General features: G+C 41.0%; 1 protein-coding gene and 1 long non-coding RNA gene across 2 annotated transcripts in view; one reads left to right on the top strand and one right to left on the bottom strand.

Moving 5' to 3' along the window:
* Positions 1 to 17,377, bottom strand: part of Foxo1 (forkhead box O1) — a 91,277-nt gene that overhangs the window by 53,637 nt on the left and 20,263 nt on the right. The window lies entirely within an intron of this gene.
* Positions 8,340 to 9,183, top strand: LOC125348330. The gene is made up of 2 exons (XR_007210350.1): positions 8,340 to 8,901; positions 9,125 to 9,183. It is a non-coding gene; the product is annotated as an uncharacterized LOC125348330 (long non-coding RNA).

Raw genomic sequence — 17,377 nt, 5'->3', positions numbered from 1 at the left:
TTTCACTTAACGTGGCCAGGCGCTGGTGGCTCAGACCTGTAATCCTAAGATCTGAGGATGGCGGTTCAAAGTCATCTGGGCAGAAAAGTCCCTGTGAGACTCTGATCTCCAATGAACCACTCAAAAACCAGGAGTGGTGCCTTGGCTCAAGAGCGCTATAGCCTTGAGCACAAAGCAGCTAGGACAGCGGCCAGGTCCTGGGTTCAAGCCCCACAACTGACACACACCACAGATGGGAGGAAGGGTGTACGTGCATAGTCTAGCACTGAGTTTTCTTTGTTCTGTTTTGTCATTAACAAGGAAAGTAATACTTTAAATTATCTTTAAGTAGTTATACAAATGGGCTTCAATTCCGTCCGTTTAAAAATACAATTTTCATCCTGATCAAGGTCACCTCTTCCATTGTTCTTCACCCTTCATAACCCTACCCATGTTCTCAAATTATGTGGTTCCATTACTTTTATGAATGTATCACTGGATATAAGGACTGTACTCACCCATTCTAGTACAGAGTTTTGACTGGCCCATCCATTTCAATCTGTTCTAGCATGAATTTGGGATGTTGATGTTTATTATAAACTAGAACAGTCTGTCTCACAATAATATACTAATGATTACTGTACTAAATACGTATCTCTCTCTAAAAATGTAATTTAAGAACTTTTTTCTCCACTAGTATCAACAACTTATACTGCATGCATGCAGTTTCCAATGCCAACAAATTGCTTTCTCAGCAAATGCTAAGTATTTTTTTAGTAACTGCCCCAAAATGTTTTGCCATTGACACTGAAGATAGCAAGAGCAGAAGATGTGTATGTAGCTTTGGGGGGGGGGGGGTGAGTAACAGATACAAAACTGCTTTCTGTGAGTTTCAAACCTCAACAAGCTTAAATGCAATGAAAATGTCTAATTTTTATATAGAGGGAAGTGGTTATAATATTGTATGGAAATTTTACATAAAGCAAATGACACTTTAACATATTTTAACATAAGAAAGGGAAAGGCCTCTATAATGAAAACTAAAAGGTTGAAGGAATTAAAGAAGGCACTAAAAGATGAAAAGACTTCCCAGACTGGAAGTGTATCGTAAAAATAGCTGTACTACCAAAAGCAATATATAAATTCAATGTAAATCCTAACAAATCCTAACAAAATCCCAATTCTTTGCAGAAACAAAAAGAAATCCTAAGATTCATATGGAAACATAAAAGGTCCCCAATAGCAAAGTAAACGGGGCAGTAAGAGCAATGCTGGACAAATCACAGAATGGAACTTCAAATTATATTGCAGTAGCCATAAGTACCAAAAACAACATGGTACCCAAAGAGCAATGGAACAAAGAAAGACAGAAGTAAATGCCTACACCTACTACCATGTAATTTTTGACAAAGGAGAAAAAAATTCCTTTGAGAACATACAACCTTTAAACAAATAGTGTCAGGAAACTATTACAGGAAAACGCTGAAAGACATAGGTCTATGCAACTACTTTCTAAGCAAGACTCCAATGCCCAAGAACTTGAGAAAAAACTATGGGACTGCCTCCAACTAAAGTAAACACTTACCAAAACCAAAAGGCAACAACCCTTGAAATGGGAGAGTGTCTTCACAGATATTTTTCAAAGGAATATCTTTAGCAGATGTTCTCTACTGAATATATTCAACAGATAAAAGGTTAATATCCAAAATACACAGAGCTAAAAACTAAACACTAAAAGAACAAATACTCCAGTTAATAAGTGGACAAATGAATTGAAGAGACAGTTCTTAAAAGAAGAAACACAAGTGGCTAATAAATACATGAAGGGATATTTGACATTCTTAGCCATAAAGTAATACAAATGAAAATGACACTGAGATTCCACCTCACCCCAGTCAGAAGGGTAATCATCAAGGAAATAATCAATGCTGGTGATGACAAGGGAAGTAGGAGTGGGGACAGCCCCTCCCCCACTGTTGGTGGCAATGTCAACTAGTGTAACCACTATAGAAATCAGTATGGAGGCTCCTCAAAATACTAACAGAAGACACTGTACAAAAGGAAATGTATTCATTACCTGACACATGTAATTGTAATCCCTCTGTATATCACCTCTATAATAACAAGAAAGTAAATTATTTTTTAAAAAAACACTAAAAATAAGACCTACATTTTAGCCTCACTGTACTTGGGTATAGATCCAAAATACTGTAAATCAACACACAAGAGATATCCGCATATCCAAATACATAATGCCACTGTTCATAAGGGCTGAGCTATAGAATCAGCCTAGGTGACCCAAAAGTCAGTGAACAGGTGAAGAAACTGTGGTAAATATAGACCATAAAGTATTATTCAGCCACAAAGAAGAATCAAATTATGTCACTTACAGAAAAATGAATGGAACTGGAGATCATGATGAAATAAACCAAACTCAGTCAAATATAACTATGTGAAAAATTAACTATGTAACTTGTGGGCCAGTGGATGGGTGGAGAAGCAGGGGAGGGATAACCATGGAAGGGGTAACATAGTCAAGAAGCTTTGTATCTCATGACCTAACTTATGGAACTGTAACCTCTTTATACAACTACTTAATAATAGCAATAAAAATTTTAAAATAAAAAATTTAAAGCTACATATAGCATGGTTTCATTCATATGTAGCATTTAGACCTAATGTGATGGTGGTGATGGTGACGGTGGTGGTGGTGATGATGACGATGATGATGATAATGATGTTGGGGACATCAGATTTGTCTGGAAAAAAGGTAAGAAGAGGTATTTGAAGGTAAAGAGAATCAAAGTATATAGTGCAATGAAGCCCACCAAACACTGTTTAAAGGGGGAGAAAAAAGGAGGACAGACTAGAGGGGGTAAATTTGTTCTGAGCATACTTGTATATATCTACACAATTATCAAAATGAAACCCTCTAATGCTATTCATGTAGTCTGGAAATACTAAAATATAACTTAAGGGAAAATTAAAGGAAAAGGTGGCTGTGATAGTTACCAGCTTCCCCATTACCATTTGTAGACATACCTCAGATACGTACATTGTCAAAAGCAAATTCAAGAATATGCGCTAATCCCTATTTTACACAAAAAATTGGACATGATATACATGTCCAGGAGCTAGGGAGGAAAAGCCTTTTTTAACTTTTGTGACTTAAAAAAAAATTAGGGAACAAATTTCTAAAAGAAAAATGACTGCTATGTGGCACATTCTGTAAGAATAAGGACAGACAGACAAAGAGGAAAACAAATCCAAGCCAACTGACATTTCGGGAAATGGAATATATTTTTGACTAACCCTGTGTCTCAAAACACTGTAAAAATCTTTGAAGGATGTGATATTCCCAAAGCTTCTTCCCTAAACTGAGTACCTGTGGACACCAGCCCCAACTCCTCCAAACTACAGGCAAAAACTTTCCTTCCTCTAAGTCTAGTAACCTGTGATGCACGGTGACTCCACAGCCAGCTGCCTTCCACAGGAGAAATTTCAACTTGCCCACAAGATCCAAAACTGAAATGCCACCTCCTTATCTAAACAAAGCACCAGGACCGCTATATGTAAGATTCCCAGACAGGAAATGGCTTTCCCGCTTCCCTTTGCATCCTCCCCCTTTCTTTCCTTCCTTCACTCCCTAGGTCATGATCGGGAGCACTGCAATCCCTTTCTGCTGCTTCTGCAGCTCAGCCTGCCAAGCTCAGCTCTCTCAGCCAATGCTTCCTCCCCTGCACCTTCCACCTACCTAGGGCCTCTCAGAATCAAAGCACAAGGCTGCTCCAAAGATTCTCCACACGGCTCACATCTCTGTCGTTCAAACCAGTTCTTCCCCAAGCCCAGGTGGATCATGTCCACAAGAGAGCCCACCTGAATTCTTCCAAGTTGCCGCTGGCATGAAAACCAGAAGAAAAGCTAATACCTGCTTCAAATCAAAGGTAATTAAAGGAAGGTAATGCTTATGAGTACTGGGGTCATCCTCAACTAGATTCTGTGCCAGGAGAAAAAAGCTGCTTTTCATTAAGGGCATTACTGAGAAGCCAATAATAAAGGTGAGACATGCCTCACAATCCTGTAGTCACAATCCGTTTCTTGAACATGACAGCAACACTGTGCGTCCTCACCCCTGTTCTTTGGGAATATGCATCTCAGGTACATAGGAGCACTTACTTATATAAGCTACTCTTGAACAGGTTGGGAAAAAGGTAAGTGCATACATATCCATACAAAATGTGGTTATTTGCTTGCTTCATAAAACGCAAGCAAATGTGGCAGAAAGTTAAAAATTGGTGAATCTGGGTGACAGGTATACTGCTATTATTATTTAAACTTGTTTTATTATTAGTTTATTATTAGTATAATTGTTGTAATTGTCATTATTTTTATTGTTTAAACTTATCTTTTTAAATGACTGCAAAGTAAAAAGGCTTAAAAGCTCTTTGAGGCAAAAGCACAAGAAAACCTCAGGGTGAAATGTTCATTCAGAGTGTATAGCCAGGCCCCAGTAGATCACGCCTGTAAACCTACCTACTCAGGAGGCTGACATCTGAGGATCGTGGTTTGAGGACATTTGGGGCAAGAAAATTCCATGACACTTTTATCTCCAATAAACCACAAAAAGCCAGAAGTGGAGCTGTGGTTCAAGAGGAAGAGGGCTAGGTCTTAGAGACAGAGACCAGGCTCAGAGTTCAAGCCCCAAGAAAGGGGGCAAGGGAGAGAATGTAGTAATGTCAAAACTTACCATACTGGCTAAGGGCCAGTAATCCTAGCTACTCGGGAGGTTGAGGCCTGAGGATTATGGTTTAATTAGTGCCAGACTGGCAGAAAGTTTGTGAAGTTTTATCTTCAAAATAACCAGCAAAAAGACAAAATGGAAGCATGGTTCTGGTGGTACAGCACTTGGCAAGCAAGGAAACAAACCAAGCACAAGGCCACAAATTCAAACCTAGTATGAAGAAGGAAGGAAGAATAAAACAAAATTTAACTGCATGATTAAACAGATATATGTCACACATTGCTCAAGAAAGATATCTAAACACTCACGGGTACACCCTCTGATGTGTTAGGGGTTTCAATCTCCCTGGGTGCCGGTTGCCACATTGGCCTTTGATCCTTTTCTATACCTTTCCCCCTTCCCCTTCCCATAGTCCCTGTTCAATTTGGGCTTTTCGGGCCTGTTTTTTGTTCATGCTCCTATGTCCTGAAAAGGGGCTGGTGGAATTTGGATTGATCTAGACTTAAACCTCAGTCATGCCAAGGTCACATGTTCTCCATCTGTAAGATGGGAAATGGCCATCTACTGAAAAGACCAGAAGGAACAGTACAAGAAATGTATCCAATGCTAACATATGAAACTGTAACCACTCTGTATATCAGTCTGACAATAAAAATTAAAAAAAAAATAAAAGACCAGAAGGAACTGCAAGGTAGTATGAGCCCGGGGAACTGAGACAGAGTATATAGACATAGAGGTTGGATGGCCCTTCTGAAAGCCTCCAAATCTGAAACTTCTAAGTGTCCAGGCAGTGCTAAAAAAGTTTCAGATTTTCAATTACAGATGCTCACCCTATTCTTTTGTACAAATCATGTTCTCTACCCATTCAAAGCCGGGAAGGCTCAACCTCCTTCCAAGTTGTGGCCCAGGTGCCTCCTGGGAAACAGACTCCTCTCAAACCTGCCTGAGGTCACCCATGGGCTACCACGGTTACCTCCAACTGCAAACAAACTCTCCAAGAGCAGCTTCTGTGACTGCCTTGTCTTTCATGTGCCAGCCTTTGCTCACAACAAAAACCCAGTATTTCAGCTCAATAATGTGTTTCAGGTAGGGTAGATCAAAATGAGTGGAGAGGCCCAGCTGGCAATGAATGGCAATGTGTGATTCTCAAAGATGAACTGAAGTCACTACAACCTGCAGCGAGAAATGAAAGTGTTTGCGTGTGGGCCCACCCAACTGTGGCCTACCCTTCACAAACATGGTTATATGCACTGGCCAAAGCCCAGGAGGAGAAGACATGCAAGATTTCTCTTCCAGGCAGTGGGTTCTGCAGGAGGAAGCTTCAGATGAGAGTTCAGGGTAATTAAATACATTCTGGTGGAGTTGAGTATATAAATCAGGGCGAAACCAGAGGGCTAGAATACAAATGGAGGCTAGTAGTTAGGAAGGTTCTAGACAGGTAAAGATCATTTCTGCCTTTCTAGCACTCAGTATTCAAGCCTATCAACATACGCTATAGTTAAGAGCCTTCAATATTATCATGTTTAATATTATCTTTCTTTTCCATTTAATCGGTATGGAGTAATTTATATGTTGAATTACCCTATGAAACAATACCCACTACTTTTATTTTATTACTACTAAATGACAGTAACTAAACCAGGAACTCTATCTAGTCTTGCCACAATCCTAGATGTTTTGTTCTAGAAATTCAACTACTGCTAATTTAAACAGCCAGGGGGAATTGAAAATCTGGGTGTCAACTATACATATATAAGCAGAAAGTATCCTTCTAAATAGATTTTTTTCTTTTTTTCCTACTGTAAAATGAAAGGTATTTGTCAAGATTGGAAAAACCAGGAAAGGCTTGGCCTTTAATGACTGGTCTGGCAAACAAGAAGAGATCCTAAAACTATTTTTTCCCTTGAAGTATTATGAAGACTCTATGATTTGGCAACATCACTCAGTCGGTTGCTTTGTTTAAATCTTCCTAATTTCTTAAATAGGAGGGAAGTAGCTTTGAGGTACAACACCAAAACTCCCTGGAAGGGCTGCAGCACTCTGCTGGAATGTGGTGGAGACCTGAATGAAGGCAAGGGGTTCTTCCCTCCTCCACACAGGTGTCACTTAAACATCCCCCAAAGGCTGAGCTGCACAGGGAACCTTCTGCCTCGCATTAATTATGTTGTGGGGATGCGAAGAAAGGAAGCTACTTAGCAAATCAAACCATTCAAATGAACATAAAATAATTACTGCCAAAATCTTCTCCAGAGTTCTCATTCATACAGGATCAAGAGAGGCCAGATTTTGTGTCCTACAGGGGTGGGGTGAGGGGCGGAGCAATGTCCTGAAGGAGAAGTGATCCTCCCAAGTTTTTGTGCTCCAAGTTCTTACATAACCATTGCAGACAGAAGGACTGGAACTTAAGTTTAGAGCCACCATTCCATAAAAACATGAGTGGATTTCACAGCATATACCAAAATTAACTTGAAAAGATCAAAGACTCAAATGTAAGACCCATTACTAAACACTTTTAGAAGAAAACATAGACATAAATCTTTGTGACTTTGAATTAGGCAATGGTTTCTTACACGTGACACCAAAAGCACAAGCAACAAAAGAAAAACAAATAGATAAATTGGACTTCACCAAAATTAAAACCTTTTGTACTTCAAAGGTCATTACCACCATTTATTTATTTGTAAACTGGGGTCATAATAGCATTCATCACAATAACAGCCAAAGGTGAAGCAACCCCACTACACCAAAAGATGAATGGATAAAGAAAATGGGGTGCATACTCCAAGAAAGGATGATACAAGCCAAGCACACAATATGGATGAACCTTGAACGCGTTCCCCTAAGTAAAAGACAGCCAGATGAGCATCTGTTGAACGGTTCTGTGTGTGTAGTGTCTACAATGATGAGGTCATGAACACAGAAAGTAGGTAAGTAGTTGCCATGAGCTCGGGAAGCATGGTTAGCATTGGGGCACGGATCTCTTTGGGGAACAATGAAAATATTCAAATTTTGATTGTGGTAAAGATCACACAAGTCTATGACTATTCTAAAATTCAGTGGATTATACTTCATAAGTGGGTGAACTGTATGGGATGTGAGTATCTCAATAAAGCTGTTTTTAAAAAATATGAATGTGGGCGTCTTATCCATTCCATACCTAAAAACTACCTAAGTCACGGTAACCTTCTGCATGGCAAAGCAAAGAATCCACAGACCTCTTTATAATCATAGGAATTCCCTCAGCACAGGCACCACCAAGAGTAAAACAAGTATACATACTTCACCACACACAAGGCCATAAAAATGTTATAAGAGAGATCCTCATGACTCACACTTGTAATCCTAGCTACTCAGGAGGCTGACAGTTAATGATTAAGGTGCAAAGCCAGCCCAGGCAGAAAAGTCCATGAGAATCTTATCAACTCTAATTAACTACCATAAAGCTGTAAGCAGAGCTGTGGCTCAAGTGATAGAGAGCTAGCCTTGAACAAAAACAAAAAGCTTAGTGACAGACCCCAGGCCTTGAGTTCAAACCTTAGAACCAGCACAGAATTATAAATAAAAATAAGGGAAAACTGGGAGAGAGTGAGAAAAGGAGTGACATTCTCAAAAAAAAAAAAAAAGTACTCATTATCTGATTTATATAGCTGTAATTGCTCTGTACATCACCTTTATAATACCAATAAAATTTTTTAAATAAAAATAAAATAAAGTTACAGAGTACTATACCAAATAAAACACTTGCTACCAAGGTTAGAAATTAATTCCTCAGAAGTTCCACACTGCTCACTTAAGGAGCCATTTTACAACAGCTTTTCATGATCATTCTTGAATGTCAAGCCATTAGCCCACATTATGGGTATATGATGGAATATCAAAACTTGAGATTCCATAGTTGTGTGCATTCATATGAAAATTTAAGGAAGTTGCCTATGACAAAGTCCCTTTTGGGTTTTCCCAGTGACACCACAAAGTTGGGGTTATCTGCCATAGGGACTCAGCAATTTAACTGGTTCCTAGGAAAGAAAGCATGTAACAAGCATACGTATTTGCCTTTCTGTACAGAGAATGACGAACCTCACTTGGACATTAGCAAAGGAACAGGCCTGCACTCATGAAGACAAATGTAAGACATTACAGGAGGGGGAAAAGAACACAATTTATAAGTGATTCTAAAGAAGGTGTGGCATGGGGCTGGGGATATAGCCTAGTGGCAAGAGTGCCTGCCTCGGATACACGAGGCCCTAGGTTCGATTCCCCAGCACCACATATACAGAAAACGGCCAGAAGCGGCGCTGTGGCTCAAGTGGCAGAGTGCTAGCCTTGAGCAGGAAGAAGCCAGGGACAGTGCTCAGGCCCTGAGTCCAAGGCCCAGGACTGGCCAAAAAAAAAAAAAAAAAGAAGGTGTGGCATGGTAGGAAGGTGGGGGGAAAGCACAATTTATAGTGCTCTCCATTATCCAACAAACATGAACACACACACACACACACCCCAAATTCAACATGAACTTAGCACCATTCAGTAAAATCTAAATCCCTACACTTCACTTAATTTATGATTCATAACCAATGACAGAATATAAAAACATCTTTTCTGTAAAGCATCTGGTCTTATTCTAACAGCAGAAGACAAAGTATCAGGCACCAGAAATACTTACAGATCAACTTCCCAATCAAGAATCCAGGAGACTTTGTTCCAGTCACTAAAAGCAACCACAATAACAACAACAAAAAGTTTAGAGAAAATAGTCTTTCCTAAGCAGACATGGTGATATCCACCTGCAATCCTAGCACTCTTAGGCTGAGCAAAAGATTTTAGAGTTTTGGGCCAACTTAGGCTACATACTGAGACCCTGACCCCCCACGCCTCCCCCCCAAAAAAGATGGCAGGAAGAGAGGGAAGAAATATTGGTTCTTTCTGTTTCTTTATTTCCTCCTAGAAAGACAAGAGTGAATTGAAGATAAAATTGTGTGTGTGTCTGTGTGTCTACAGCTTCAAAGAACTATGAAATTTCCAACATCTTTTAATATTTAGAGGGGGCTGAGAATGTAGCTTAGTAGTAGAGTGCTTGCCTATCATGCATGAAGCCCTGGGTTCGATTCCTCAGCACCACATAAACAGAAAAGGCCAGAAATGGTACTGTGCTCAAGAGGTACAGTGCTAGCCTTGAGTAAAAAGAAGCCAGGGACAGTGCTCTCAGGCCCCTGATTTCAAGCCCCAGGACTGGCAAAAAAAAAAAAAAAAAAGTGAAAACTTAAACCAGGTGCTGGTGGCTCATACTTACAATCCTAGCTGCTCAGGACACTGAGATCTGAGGACTAAGGTTCAAAGCTGACCTGGGCAGAAAAATCTCTGAAACTATCTTCAGTGACCAGCTAAAAGCCAAAAGGGGAACGAACTGTGGCTCAAGCCATAGACAGCCAGCCTAAGCGAGAGCACAGGCTCTGAGTTCAAGCCGTAGTACTGGCAGGAAAGGGAAAAAAACAAAAAAAAAAGATCAGAACTTCACTCACAAGAACAGGATGTCTAAGTTTCAAAATCAGACCAAAATATTCGCCAGCTCTGTGCAAGTGGTGGCAAGCGACAACTATTACTGATCCTAGTGAAATGCCCACAAGTCCACACTGAGGTAGAACCCTGCACCTTAGCCTTCCCCTGAAATCTTAACCAACTCAAAGCATTCAGCCTATTTTCTGCCCGCTATATATACTCTGTTCTATGCTAAAGTAGTGATAATAATAGCTACCATTTATAAAACACTTCCTACGCGCCAAACACTGCTCTAGGACACATTACATTTTACTCAGTTCTTGCAGCCTATGAGTTTATTTACATTTTTCAGGAGAGAAAAATGTGACTTAGTGAGGTCAACTGCCTGAGAAATGAGTACTAAAGGCAGAATTATACCCAGTATGACTCACACAGCAGAGACTAAAGACCAGGCTAGGGTAAAGGCTTTCTCAACAACTCCTAGTTTCATGGAAAGAACTGCAAAAATTGTTCATATAACCAACTATAGAAAAATGCATTTATCTGTAAAAGATTACAGATGAGACTAAAAGTTTGGAATCCTTAGGATCATTTACCTAAGTTTGCAGTATACATTTTTACCACCAATACTCCACTACATAGTTAATAATTATGTCTACCCACTTTATACATGGCATTTCAAAGGAATTCTTGAAAGCCGGTATGCTACCTCATGCCTGTAGTCCCAGCACTAGGGAAGATGAGTGAGGCAGGAGTATTGAAGAGTTCGAGGTTAGCTTGGACTACAAAGTGAGATCCTACCTCAAGTGTCCTAAAACAAAATCTTGAGCTTATTCTGCCAGCAGAGTTCAGTGAAGATTAGAAAACTAACAACAACTGCACAGGACATTAGGATGAGTTAGTTAGGGTTAGTTTAGTACAGTGACAGCAGTGAACCAGATAATTTATGGACCTGGCAATTGGAAAGGCTGCACTAGAAAAACATGTCAAACTAGACCAGAATCTGTAGCATCATCATGATCATAAGATAACTTATAGAGGAATATTCATGTAAAGTGAGGTAAGAAAGACTAATACAAAAGAATACATTATTGTTACTTCCCCCACCCATAAAAATTACTGCTTTGTTATAGTTTCAATGTCTGCTTCGTGCCTAGTAGGTGCTAGAACTAGACTTGGTGCTTCAAGGGACCAGGAAAGAGAAGTGAACTGGACTCTGCTGCTGAGAGACAGGGCTGAGGACTAACCCATCAGAAGGTCCCTGGGCAGGTAAAGAGGAGAGAGGAGGGAAGAGGAAAAAAGGGGGAGGAGGGATCAAGGGAAGAAGGAGGAAAAAGAGGAGGAGGAAAAGATGAGGACAACGAGGATGATGATGGTGGTGATTATGATTATGATGAGCTTCCTAAAGAGATAAGGGACCAGAGGCAGGCTAGAAGGAGGAAAGAAGGGCAGGAGCAAGGAGGTGAGCCTAAGTGAGCATTTGGCCAGCTTGGGAGGCAGCAACAATCTTACTAGTGGATACAGCTCTCTTAGACAGTGACAAGAAGTAAAGCTAAGTATACTTGTGGCATGCTAGGGACACAAAGCATAAGAAACTTCAAGGAAATATGGCTATGGAAATAAGCGCAAGGCCCAGAGGTAAATCTAAGAGCTGGCTGGATAGGCCAGGAGGGGAGAGGGAGGCCTGCTGGGGCCTCCAGACTCTACCCCGGCCAGCAGCTCAGATCACCTAAGGTGATCATGGAAAAGCAGCCTGAGAAAGAAAGCAGAATGTGGGCAACTGTTCTTTTAAAATGGGTATGGAAGCTGGGCGCTCGTGGCTCACACCTGAAATCCTAGCTACTTAGGAGGCCAAGGTCTGGAGAATCCTGGTTCAAGGCCAACTGGGCAGAATGAATCTAAGGGACTCCATTTCTAAAATGCCAGCACAAAGCTGTGTTAGAAGCATAGTTCATGTGGTAGAGAGTACCAACTGAGAGAGCAAACTGAGACTCTAGGTTCAAGTCCCAGTATTGGGGGGCAGGGGCAGGCAGGGAGAGACGTGAAAGTAATAGTTCATACTGCATAAGAATCTTCCTGTGAAAAGCTATCAGAAGGAAGAGAAGTGGTAGGGTTCCCGGCTGTCCACAGGACATACTGATGGTCTCCCTTCCCTCCACACCAGCAGCTAAGGGTCTCCTATTTTTCTTAGGGTTTAAATTTTTCAAGGAAAGGGGTAAATAAATATAATAAGAAGGTAAGTCATTCTCTTCTAGAAAGAAAGAAAAAAAGCTCAGCCAATTTATATTCCTTTAAACTTATTTGCAAATGCTTTCTTCCACTGTCTCTACCCGCTGAGGTTTGGGAGACAGAGGAGGCAGCTGACCACCTCAGTAAACTTCAAAAGTATAGCTGCAACAATGAGAAGAAAAGCAAGGTACACAGGTTCAAAGGGGTGGGGGAACCCGTGGCCATCTCTTGGTGAGGTCACAGCCTCTGGGCAAATGGAATGGTAACTCTGGCCCTCTGCCCTTCTAATCTATATGGCTCTCCCAGGAGCCCTAAGCAAGCAGCTTTCTCTAAGAAGTTTTAGGTACAGCTATGCTTGGAATTCTCATACTTTATCTGTTTCAACTGTTTTTGTTTTATCACTGGGTTTTTCTTTGTTTTGTTGTTTGTTCCAATACTAGGGCTTGAACTCAGGGCTGGACATTATTCCATAGATTTTCCACACAAGGCTGGTGCTTTAGCGCTTGAACTACTCCTCCACTTCTGGCCTTTTGCTGATAATTGAAGAGTCTCATGGCCTTTCCTGCCCAGGCTAGTTTCAAACCGCCACCCTCAGCCCCTTGGGTAGCTAAGATGGCAGTCATGAGCCACTGGCGCCCAGCAGTTCCAACTGTTTGAAGACATTTGGGGGGAAGGGCAATAAATATAGTGATTTTATTGCAGAGAGGAGGGGAAGAATTGAAACCCAGAATACTTTTACTTACAGCAGAGTTTCTCAACTCAACACCTTTGACATCAGAGCCAAAGAATCTGATGTGGAAAGTCGATGGAATGTTTAACAGCATCTCTGATCTCTAACCACTGAACGCCAGTAGCAAACACACAACCCCCACCCCCACCCCAGTATGACAACCAAAAATGATCTCTGGATTGCCAAATGTCCCGGGGTAGGGAGGGCAAAAAATCCCAAAGCAAACAAACAAAAATCTCAGTTGAGATCTAATGGCTCAACCTTTTGTTCAAGAAGAATGGAGAAATACTTAGATTTTTTTTTCTTTTTCTCTTCTGAAACATCTCCACATATAGAACAGCCAAAGAGAAGAGAATACAGTGACCTCTGTCTTACAAGGTAACCCCAATCTCCTGCTCCTCAGCAGTCCCAGGAGAAGCATTTCTCGTTTAACATACCTGGGTGTTAATGTGTCCAAGCTTAAAACTCCACAAGTTGGCATGGATTCAGTAACAATACCTAAGGCTCTAAGCATTACAGGACTTCTGCAGGAGAAATAATCAGAAAGTCTACTCCTTTCATTAGAGCAAATAGCAACAACCCTCTAGAAGATCTGGAGCTAACTGGCATAAATCCTGGGTATCTACTAGAAGCCATTTGCTCAAGAGAAAGCTAATATGCCACATGTCACACACACACACACACACACACACACACACACACACACGAAGAATATAAAAGGAAACATCTATTCAAAAGAATAACTATGAGCTGCAGTGATTTTTTTTTAAGTCACTATGGAAAAGCAAGTGAGACCAGGCATTATTTGGAAGCAGAGCCCTAGTCCAAACTCTCACCCCAGCTATCCTTGCCTCTGAACTTCACACCACTCTCTTTATGCACTTTGAAAGCAAAGCCAAGAGACTCTCAACAAGGGGACTTCAGAGTTCATCTGCTACTGATCTAGTAGAAAGGGGCAATTCAGGGACTTCATAGCCCTGAGCCTGGGGCCTACGAGTTGTAGCTTTCTTCTTACCAAATGGTAAGAAGATGCATCTTCAATTTCATTTTGTTCTTGCCCCTTAAAAGAGGACTTCATGGCCTTCCTGAACCTAAACTCATGCCCCAAGAATAAAGATGGGTCAGGGTCAGTGCTACTTCTATATGGCCACCCTACAGTTTGAGCAAAGAGGAGTCCATCTGCCCTAGGAAGCAAACACTTTTGCTAAGCCTGGAAGCTTGTATGGAGGGGGTGAAAAGCAACAGTGTAGTCCACTGAAGTTCACCCCTATTCATGTGGCAAGAAAACCATGGGCTACTCCTCTTCACTACACTTCACTAGGTCACCCCCTCCAACTGCTCTTATCATCACCACAAATGCCCCAGAATATTTCTCCTAGAAAAAAACACAATTCGTAAACCAGGGGTTCATGTCTATAATCCTAACTAGTCAGGAGGCTGCAATCTGGAGATCACTTTTTAGCTCTAGCAGAAAAGTCAATGGAATTCTTATCTCCAACTAACCAGCATAAGGTCAGAACTGGAGCTGGGGCCCAAGTGGCAAAGTACCAACCTTGAGCAAAAAAACAAAATCTAAGCAAGAGAGTGAGGCCCTGAGTTCAAGCCCAGTACTGACTCACTCACACTCAAGGAAGGGAGAGGAGGGGAGGGGAGGGGAGGGGAGGGGAGGGGAGGAGAGGGGAAGGGAGGGGAGGAGAGGGGAAGGGAGGGGAAGAGAGGGGAAGGGAGAAAGACAGGGGAGAAGAGAGGAGAAAAAGGGAGTGAGAAGAGGAGAGGAGAGAAGAGAAAATGAATTCAAAGTTTTGTTTTTCCCATAGCAATTGCCATCAAAGTATTTTTTACATCTTTAAGAATATATTTATAGTCTCAGTGGAACAGCATCTGCTTATCACCTATCCAGGCCCTAGATGTGATTCTTAGCTAAATCAATCAATCAACCAATCAATTCTAACTAGCAAGAGAAGCCATAAAACTTCTATATTATATATGGCAGTGTGTGCACTGTTTATATTCAGCCAACCTTAATTTTCTATTTTCTTACACTTTTCCACTTTAAGTAAAAGTACTTTGCTTTCCTTCCAAACTACCACCAATAATTTTTCTCTCTGCTGTAACAACTAAATGATTAACAGACAGAGATGTTTAAAATCCATCTGTAGCTGGGCACTGGTAGCTCACACCTGTATTCCCAGCTAGCTACTCAGGAGACTGAGACCTGTGGATCGGGGTTCAAGGCCAGCCCATGAAGAAAAGTCTGTGAGACTCTGATGTCCAATTAGCCACCATAAAGTCAGAAGTGGAGCTGTGGCTCAGACGGGACAATTCTAGCCTTAAAGGGGGGTGGGGGGGATCTCAGGCACAATGTATAAAGTCCTGAGTTTAAGCCTAAGAACCACACAAAAAGGGGGTGAAAATGTGTCACCCCAATTACAACACATACTGCTGAGTTTCTAGACAAACTGTCAAACTTAATCTCACTTTCCTCATCTCCAAACTAAAGACAGAAATAAAATCTACCCCATATATTTGTGAGGTTAAATAATACATAAACTGCTTTTATAGGTGTACCTAGTTGCACTCACTTACCTAACATCCACAAAAATCCTAGCTTCAATCCACAGCACAAGTAATTGGGTAAATAAATACACACATAAAATAGTAGCCCTCCTCTGGCTATAATTTCACTGCTAAGAAAACAAGTTAAATAATATAATTGTTCTTTTTGCATATTCCTAAGAATGACTGGGATAGGTATCAAGTGTGACCCAAACCCAGTGCAGACAAGGTGAAGAACTGCCCTCAAGGAGAGTAGCCAGTGCCCGGTGCATATCCCTCAGGCAGCATGCTTTACCTTTGGGCTGGCATCTCTCACGCCATGCCCGCCACCACTACTTAGCAATTTGCAAACTTTGTCCCTTGGAATCCTAATGCAATCAGCTCCATCCTATTTCACTAGTCAGTCATAAAAGACCCTCAGAAGTCTTAACTGCAGCACCCCTTCACCTGTAATTTACAACTTAACTGCAAGTTCAACACTTGCTTGAGTCAAATACTCTCTCTAGCAGAGCTTGAAAATCAAACTGTACTTGTTGTTGTTGTTGTCTCCCTTTGTAGTCCAGGCTGATGTCAAACTCAATATCCTCCTGCTTTGACTCTCAAACGTTAGGGTTATTTATTTTCCCCAAACCTGGCTACAAACTGTATTTTAATTTTGAAAATCGTTTTAACCTTTTTTGCAATTCTCACCTTTCTTCCCTCCATTCACGTGCCCCTCCTTTGCCTTCTCCCCCAAAACACATTTCCATTTTCATTTTGAACATCTTAAATGCATCTATTAAAAATGTTTGATAGTTAAAACATAAATATCAGCCAGAAATAGTGGCACAGATGTATAATTCCAGCACTCAGGAAAATGAAGTAGGAGATCCTAAGTACAAGGCCTGCCTGGGCTACTATGTGAAACCCTTCCCCCATAAATGTGCTCAGAGCACACATACTAAAATTGGAATGAGGGGCTGGGGACATGGCCTAGTGGCAAGAGTGCTTGCCTGGTATACATGAGGCCCTGGGTTCGATTCCTCAGCACCACATATACAGAAAATGGCCAGAAGTGGCGCTGTGGCTCAAGTGGCAGAGTGCTAGCCTTGAGCAAAAAAGAAGCCAGGGACAGTGCTCAGGCCCTGAGTTCACGGCCTAGGACTGGCCCAAAAAAAAAAAAAAAAAAATTGGAATGATACTGCTCCATATAAATAAAAACCAAAAAGAAGTGCCAAATAAGGAAAATTATAAGGAAAGAATAACTTGCTCACACTTCTATAGTCTAAATATAACACAGTACTAATATTTGGATTTATTTTCTCCCACATATAGTTACATTTTCTCCCACATATAGTTAGTTACACAGAGCTAAGACACCACACAATTGGAATCAGTTTATACACTCCTGCTTTGGCCCCCACATCCTCAGGAGATGAGACTACAGGCACATGCCACTATACTCATTTTACATGCAATCTTATATTGGGTGGTTTTTTTACACTACCATGTATTCCCCATTCCAGGAGTGCTTCCAAAACATAAAATAACAAGTCTCCAAGACTGCTCTTACCAAATTTGCTACAGAATTACAAAAGACATATTTGAATTCTTTTTGGTTCTGATCCGTTATTTTTTTAAATCCTACATGATCATGGGGCCAGTGAATAAAA

Source organism: Perognathus longimembris, chromosome 3 (assembly GCF_023159225.1).
Source record: "Perognathus longimembris pacificus isolate PPM17 chromosome 3, ASM2315922v1, whole genome shotgun sequence".
Taxonomy (NCBI): Eukaryota; Metazoa; Chordata; class Mammalia; order Rodentia; family Heteromyidae; genus Perognathus; species Perognathus longimembris.
The sequence above is the reverse complement of the archived record's forward strand: the minus strand, read 5'-3'. Positions and strand labels throughout refer to the sequence as shown.